At 32.4% G+C, this 8,211-nt stretch overlaps 1 pseudogene; it reads left to right on the top strand.

The window, feature by feature from the left end:
- Nucleotides 1-8,211, top strand: part of LOC106473975 — a 48,723-nt pseudogene that overhangs the window by 37,931 nt on the left and 2,581 nt on the right.

Below are 8,211 nucleotides of genomic sequence, written 5' to 3'. Positions count from 1 at the left end.
TTCTACACGATGATACCCTTCAGTAACATTAATTACGTTCTACACGATGATACCCTTCAGTAACATTAATTACGTTCTACACGATGATACCCTTCAGTAACATTAATTACGTTCTACACGATGATACCCTTCAGTAATGATGTGATTTAATGATGATGCCTCTTTCGTACACATGATGATGTAACTTAATGGCAACATTTCTTTTTTTGCATATGATGGTTTAATTAAGTGATCACATCTTTTACCTTGCACCTGATGATATAACAGAGTAATGAAATCTCTCTTCCTTGCACATCTTAGTTCTTTGAAACTGCATGAGTTTCATGTCTTGAATTTCTGTGTCTAAAATACTGTCTATACATGTTTGGGCTTGGAAGTTAGGACATTGTGTGAATCACAGGTTCTTATCCTCTCAACCATGGGGGCATTACAAGTGATGGTCAATCCCACTATTTGTTGGTAAAGGAGTAACCCAAGAGTTTGCAGTGGGTGATGTTGACTAGCTGTCTTTCCTCAAGTCTATCAGTTGAAAATTAGGGACGGCTAGCAAGGATAGCCCTCGAGTAACTTTACATGAATTTGAACAAAGCAAACAAACTATACACATCTGAACTCACAGTGTTGCACATACTTTGAAGATGAAAAACAAATGTCTCGTGTCTAAATACTAAACACACTGTTAAGGTTCTGTTCTCCTTCAGTAACACTGTAATACCACATATATTGTTATGTTTATCCATTCAGTACATAGACTAAGAGTATTGTCTTATTCCTAAATGTTTTTTTACGAAGAACACCTATTTAGTTTTATATTTAAAAATGATAGGATGCAAGTATTTGTTTCATTTTTATCATGTAAATATTTAGTACTTATTTAGCTTAATACTTAACGAACGCTGTATAGGTTTCATCTATACAAAGAAATATTCTTTTAAAAATTAAAATTTTGTCTAAATTTTTTCATTATAATATTAGTTCAAGTACAATGTGATAGTCTCATTGTAATACGTAAATAAATGTTTTCCTTCACTAGGCTAAGATTATTAAAGGAAAATCAACAAAGCCAAATGAGGCATATTTTAATTTAGCGAAAAATTAAGTTGAATTCTCATCTCTGATTTTAGAACTCTATAGCAGTAGTAGTACAACAAACTCCTTAAGTCTTCAGGTGAAAACAGACCACAATACACCAGGAACATTAACAAACAGTATTACCACCGAAGCTCACATTCCACCGTTACTTGGGGTAGCTCCTCTTGGCCCGGTTCCTCTCACTAAGGACTCCTTTTATCACTCGCAGATGCTCGAAGCTTCCAGTCGACACATGCCTCATCCTTCTGACTCGGAGAGACTGAGGTAAAGATATAATGTCTTGAAGAGATGGACTGCCACATTTAGGAAGTGTGACTTTAGTAACTGTATTATTATAATGTTTGTATGTTAAACAGATATTCGGTTACTATTTTTTAATTCTTTCTGGGGCTGGCAGTGTAACACTGTTGGCCCAGCATGGCCAGGTGGTTAGGGCACTCGACTCGCAATCTGTGGGTCGCGGGTTCGAAACCCCGTAACACCAAAGATGCTCTCCCTTTCGGCCATGGGGGCGTTATAATGTGATGGTCAATCCCACTATTCGTTGGTAAAAGAGTAGCCCAAGAGTTGGCGGTGGGTGGTGATGACTAGCTGCCTTCCCTCTAGTCTTACACTGCTAAATTAGGGACGGCTAGCCCAGATAGCCCTCGTGTAGCTTTGCGCGAAATTCAAAAACAAACAAAGTGACACTGTTACTCCCTGTTTGTTTTGTGCATATAACTCAATTTCAACATTCTACATGATATGCAGTTTGTGATTGAAAAATAAAATTATATAATTTGGTTTAGTATCTGTTTCATATTTTAGGTTGTAAATTTTCTGAAATGTTGTTACGAAATGCTGTTTTAAAAAAATATTAAGAACGTTTTATTTTTGTCTTAGAGTTTGTTTTGTTTCTGTGTGTGCCTAAAATGATCTAAACCTATGCAATAGTTATTTTTTCAATAAAACTTTACTTTTTCTGTCTATTATTGTAATAACATACTCATCTTCTTATATAAACCCTTACATATAAATAAAATAACTAACAAATATGAAAGAAAGAAAGAAAACGGGATTTTTTTTTAAATGTTATTGATCAGAAAGTTCCGTGTTATATAATACGTTATTAGTCTTGAAGTGGGTTCCTCGTCATCAAATTTGAATCCATGTTATATAATACGTTGTTAGTCTTGAAGTGGGTTCCTCGTCATCAAATTTTAATCCATGTTATATAATACATTATTAGTCTTGAAGTGGGTTCCTCGTCATCAAATTTTAATCCATGTTATATAATACATTATTAGTCTTGATGTGGGTTCCTCGTCATCAAATTTTAATCTATTTTATATATCCAATTAAGTTTAACTTTTCTTATTTCCATTAATTTTATATTTATTTATCCTTGTCTGTTGAAATAGTTATGTAGCCATAAAAATAGTATAAAACAGTGAGCAGAAACTGTTAACAAATAAAAACACAGCTCGTATTCCAAGGCTACATTGAGGACACTGAGCAGAAACTGTTAACAAATAAAAACACAGCTTGTATTCTAAGCTACATTGACGACACTGAGCAGAAAGTGTTGACAAATAGAAACACAACTGGTATTCTAAGGCTACATTGAGGACACTGAGCAGAAAGTGTTGACAAATAGAAACACAACTGGTATTCTAAGGCTACATTGAGGACACTGAGCAGAAAGTGTTGACAAATAGAAACACAACTCGTATTCGAAGGCTACATTGAGGTAGTCAATATTTTTATTCAAGCTCAATTTCTTTCTAATAACTGTAGTATGTTTTCAATAGTTAAGGAGTTTTTATACTTGTATGAGTTATTTGAATAGCAATAACTTTAGTAATACACACAAGTAAATAGCGTTTTGTCGTCTAAATATTGCACCTTCACAGAATTCCCAGCTCTCCATACTCACTAACCCTAAATATTCGTACATGATGTACTCTCATAGAAGGTTCCTGTAGCTTTCAAACAGACATAATATAAAAATATTATTTGTTGAGAGAAGAGTAAATCCACTATATAACTTAAACAAAAGTCCAGAGATAGTTTTCGAATGGATTAATTATTTTATAATAATTGGTACACTCTGTTCATACGACCTCCAACATACAAAGAAAATACAATAGATGACAGCTACCTATTGATGGCCACTCAAGTGGTTGAAACACTATAGCAAAGATAGAAAATAAAAATGCATAATCCAATTAAAAGCTGTATCTCTGGACATTTATTTATAAAAAGATTATCACAAATAAAAAGAATATTGAAAGAAGCTATAAAAAGAATTCCCAGTTTTGTTTGATTTGTAAGTTTTGTAAAGTTTACTTTAGAATCCTTTGATCTCCAATATGAGAACCTCAGAAACCACGCGTTACTGTTTCCTCCAGTTTATGTTGATGTAGATAGACAAGAATCTTTTTTAACCATTGGTTCTATCTGGCTTCAGGACTGACATTTATTAGTTACTGTTTCCTCCAGTTTATGTTGATGTAGATAGACAAGAATCTTTTTTAACCATTGGTTCTGTCTGGCTTCAAGACTGACATTTATTAGTTACTGTCAAATCCACTTGTTCTGAAAACATAAGAGGCTGGCCACGTAGGGTTGTAGAAATAAAATCACATGAAAAACAAAACATGGACAAGTGTATTTCTAAGGAATCAAAATGTCTGAGTGAAGAACTTTTGGTTGGGCAAAAATCTATATAGATTTTATTTACAAGCATTCCCATTTGGAGCTGCACCGAGATGAGAGTTCAAACATTAAAAAAAAAAAGTGTTCTTTACAAATGAAACAAAAATAAATCTTGCAGAATTACAAAATGTCAATTCTTAAATATTTTTGAGAAAATAACTGTTGAAATGGAATTATAAATCCTGTTTTTACTTAAAGTTTTGATACGCAAGTGGAAAATGGCCCACCAGTTGTAGTAGGGTTAAGAAAGGTACCAAAGTATATAGCTGTTGATGTTTAGAAGGATCATTAAATTTTGAAATAAGATGTTAATGATCAACTCCAGTGCACACTAAAACATCTTTAATAAAAGCAGATTTCTTCACTGCTTGAGATATTTATTTACAAGCATTCCCATTTGGAGCTGCACAGAGATGAGAGTTCAAACATTAAAAAAAAAAAGTGTTCTTTACAAATGAAACTTTTACTTAAAGTTTTGATATGCAAGTGGAAAATGGCCCACCAGTTGTAGTAGGGTTAAAAAAGGTACCAAAGTATATAGCTGTTGATGTTTAGAAGGATCATTAAATTTTGAAATAAGATGTTAATGATCAACTCCAGTGCACACTAAAACATCTTTAATAAAAGCAGATTTCTTCACTGATTGAAATATCGTTGTAAAATTTTAATGATTGACATACTGAGAACCAGGAGAGAACAAACACATAAAGATATGAATTGAGGTCAAAGCTTTAAAGAAAATGAGTTTAGTTACACAATATTTGGTATATTTGTAGAGGTTTGACCACTTGTAAGTATAATTGAACTTGAGAATGCTGAAAACAAATGCGAACTTTAGCACCAGGAGAGAACAAAGACATGAATTGAGGTCAAAGCTTTAAAGAAAATGAGTTTAGTTACACAATATTTGGTATATTTGTAGAGGTTTGACCACTTGTAAGTATAATTGAACTTGAGAATGCTGAAAACAAATGTGAACTTTAGCACCAGGAGAGAACAAACACATGAATTGAGGTCAAAGCTTTAAAGAAAATGAGTTTAGTTACACAATATTTGTGGAGGTTTGACCACTTGTACGTATAATTGGTTTATTCAAGGTAATGAATACGAACTATGGATCATATTAAGATGTGTGAGAAAAGCTTTTGGTTATTTCAGGTCATATTTTCCTCGAAACCTTTGTTCAACACCTTCCTGTTATCTTCAGAGTATACCTAATGGTGATTCAGTAGAATTTTTCCAGAGACTGTCTGTAGAAACCCTTTTCTTCATCTTCTATTTCATGGAGGTGAGAAAGCAGCTGTTGTTTAAATCAAAGTTGTATTATAATTAAGAACAAGAACTGAAATATGAGTAAAAGAGTAAGATATTTATTATTGATTGAGAGTACTGTGCAGAGGGTGAGAATATTTCTAAAAGGTTGGTTTCAGTATCATTGAGGATGTGGGTTGGTAAATGGTATCACATCGTTATAAATAGATGTCACATGAATGTGTTTAAGATTAGAAGGTTAAATATGTACTGACAGTATCTGCTTTTAACGGGGATTTATCTCGTAATAGCTCTATTGAAGTAAGTAAAATTATAAATGTAAATTAGTTAGAAAAAAAAATTGAAACTGACCTAATTACATCATTAAACTCTTCCATTGAAGATGACCAGAAAGATTTATTATAAGTGGTTTACTACAAAAAGTATATTTACATATTGCTAACGTCTGGTGCAGTGGAACATTGCAGTATCGTTAGAAGTTATAAAACATTTTAATTGACACAAGTAGCTTTATATCCTAATCTTTCTTTTTATCTTAGGGTACAAAAGCTCAGTATTTGGCAGCAAAAGCCTTGAAGAAACAGTCGTGGAGGTTTCACACAAAATATATGATGTGGTTTCAGAGGCATGAAGAGACCAAAAACAATCACTGATGAGTTTGAACAGGTACGTATATATATATATAAAATCAATGATGCCACATTTTCTAACAGTCACATATCTGTCAGCGTTTTATATGAAAAAATAAGGTTTCTTCTGGTGGTGTACAGAGAGTTCAAGATGTTATCTTAAAAACAATTTTGAATATGCATGTCAGCAAGTCATATGAAAACTACATCCAATACATAGTCTCAGTAAAGTGGCATGTATCAGAACTATGTATTTACATTGCTTGGTGTTTTGCAGGTAATCTCAAAATTGATCACTTTTGGAAATGGTATATAACAACTCAAAATATTTATACACTTAAGCCATGATGATGTGTTTAGATTTGAGATTTAGAATTTACAAGATGGTGATTTCTGTTTTGGTTAATGTTACTAAAAACAAATAAATATGGATCAACTTGGTGCACCAGGAGTATCTAGAAAGAAATCTGCAAAAAGTCGTTCCCCAGCCATGGTATGAAAAGTATGGCATCTGATAACAGGTGATAATCCAAAAACACAAAGGTTAGTGGCAAACCCACCTGCATGTCCCAGGCAGCAGAACGTAACATAATCGAGAAGGATCTCCATTTGGAAATCAAACAAATAGATTTGTACAGGTGTACCAAGGAGATACCTAGAGAAAAATGTGTCGTGTGTCACACTAGGGGAAATTCAGGACTTTTTTAAATATTGCCTTATAGAATTAAGAACATAAAACTTTATATACTATTAAAATATGGATTATTAGTTAACATTTTATGCTATACTAATTGGTATAACATAAACAAAAAAGTTGTTTAATAAAATTTTGAATGTCACTAAAACCTCGTGACGTGTAGTAAAGGATGGCCGTGGCGATAGAGTTAAGTTAATACTTTCACTATGGGTTAAGTTAATACTTTCACTATGGGCATATTTTTCTGCATGTCACAAGGTTTTAGTGGGTTACATTCAAAATTTAATTAAAGTAATTTGTGATCATGGTATAGAAAAAATTTGGCATAAATATTTAACTTCTACATAGTATAAGGTAATATTTAAAAAAATCCTGAATTTCACCTAGTATGAGAATTGTGACATTTGTTTTTCAGCTATTTCCTCTTCCCTAATTTATTAACCACCCCTCTGAGAAGTACACAATTTAATGCAAATTACTCATTATATTGTTGTTGTCGCTCAGGCAAACCATAATGTTTATAGTTTTCAATCTTATTTGTTTACAGAGTCATAAACTAGAAAATCAGACCAATTTGCCACACCTACCTGTCATGTCCTTTCTTTCACAAATTACCAATATTTCTCTTTGATGCTTTATACTGTATTATTTATAAATTTGTAACCAATAGAAAGCCAAGGTTTTAATCTATCAAATGACGTATTATCTTGTTTTCTGTACAGAGAATTGATTATTTCACTTCCATTTCAGACACGATTCCCATGGGAAACACCTCAACAAGCTTAGCTGAATTTTTAATGGCTCATGTTGCAATAGTCAGAAAGCTAGAAAAATTGTGATAGTAATTTAACATTATCTGCTTTTTGCACGTTATTATTCTCTGTTCTGTGGTGCATTATTTAAATTTAAAAAAAGTAGGGTTAAGTGTAATTGTCAGTCGACAGCAAAAAAAAAACAACAGATGACCCAGTAAGTACTTTATTTCTTGCTTTTGATGTGTATTCTTTATTTCTTATTATAAATGTAAAAATTATAGACTTGTAAGGTCAGATTAGATAAAATGAAATTTTTTAGTAAATATACTTCATTAAAAATCCTGAATTACTCTATGATCACCGAAAGCCTGTGAAGTTTTGTGAAGCCACACAAAGGATATAAGAAGTTATAGTATGGAAACTATAACTTAACCAATTCAACCAAGCCCATAGTGAGAAAGATAAGGGGAAATATAATGTTATAATCTTAAAAACTGAAAACTGGTGAAGCAATGAAAATAATAGACGTAACATTAGTGATAAAAATCACACTCGACTCCAGATATCCTTTCTCTATGTTCCTCTTAATTAGTCCATCAAATCAGAGACATGTAAAAATAGCATTTTATTTTTTTGTTGAGTGCCACGTGTCAATATGTATGGGGCTTTTTGTTCAATACCAGAATTTGTCAACTGAGCTGGACATGATGGTATAACAAAGGTCTGTCTTATAACGTACAAAACATTTAATGTTATAGTTTTAAGTGTTGAAAGTCAAGGAAATAAGTAAGCCCAATTTTCATACAGGTGTTGTTAGGGATTTTATGTCGGAGATGTGTGTAAAAATAGTATTTTCAATCTTATTTTTGTATATGCCCCTTTCATTAGATACCATTACTTATCACTTGGGCTATATGTACCTCTGATCTGAAATCCATAATTGACTATTTATCACTGTTGTTAGGATGTTAATCCATTGTTATTCATCTAAGCTATCCTGATCATTTGGATGTTAATCCATTGTGATTCATCCAAGCTGTCCTGATCATTAGGATGTTAATCCATTGTG

Source organism: Limulus polyphemus, unplaced genomic scaffold (assembly GCF_000517525.1).
Source record: "Limulus polyphemus unplaced genomic scaffold, Limulus_polyphemus-2.1.2 Scaffold6692, whole genome shotgun sequence".
In the NCBI taxonomy this organism is placed as follows: Eukaryota; Metazoa; Arthropoda; class Merostomata; order Xiphosura; family Limulidae; genus Limulus; species Limulus polyphemus.
The sequence above is the reverse complement of the archived record's forward strand: the minus strand, read 5'-3'. Positions and strand labels throughout refer to the sequence as shown.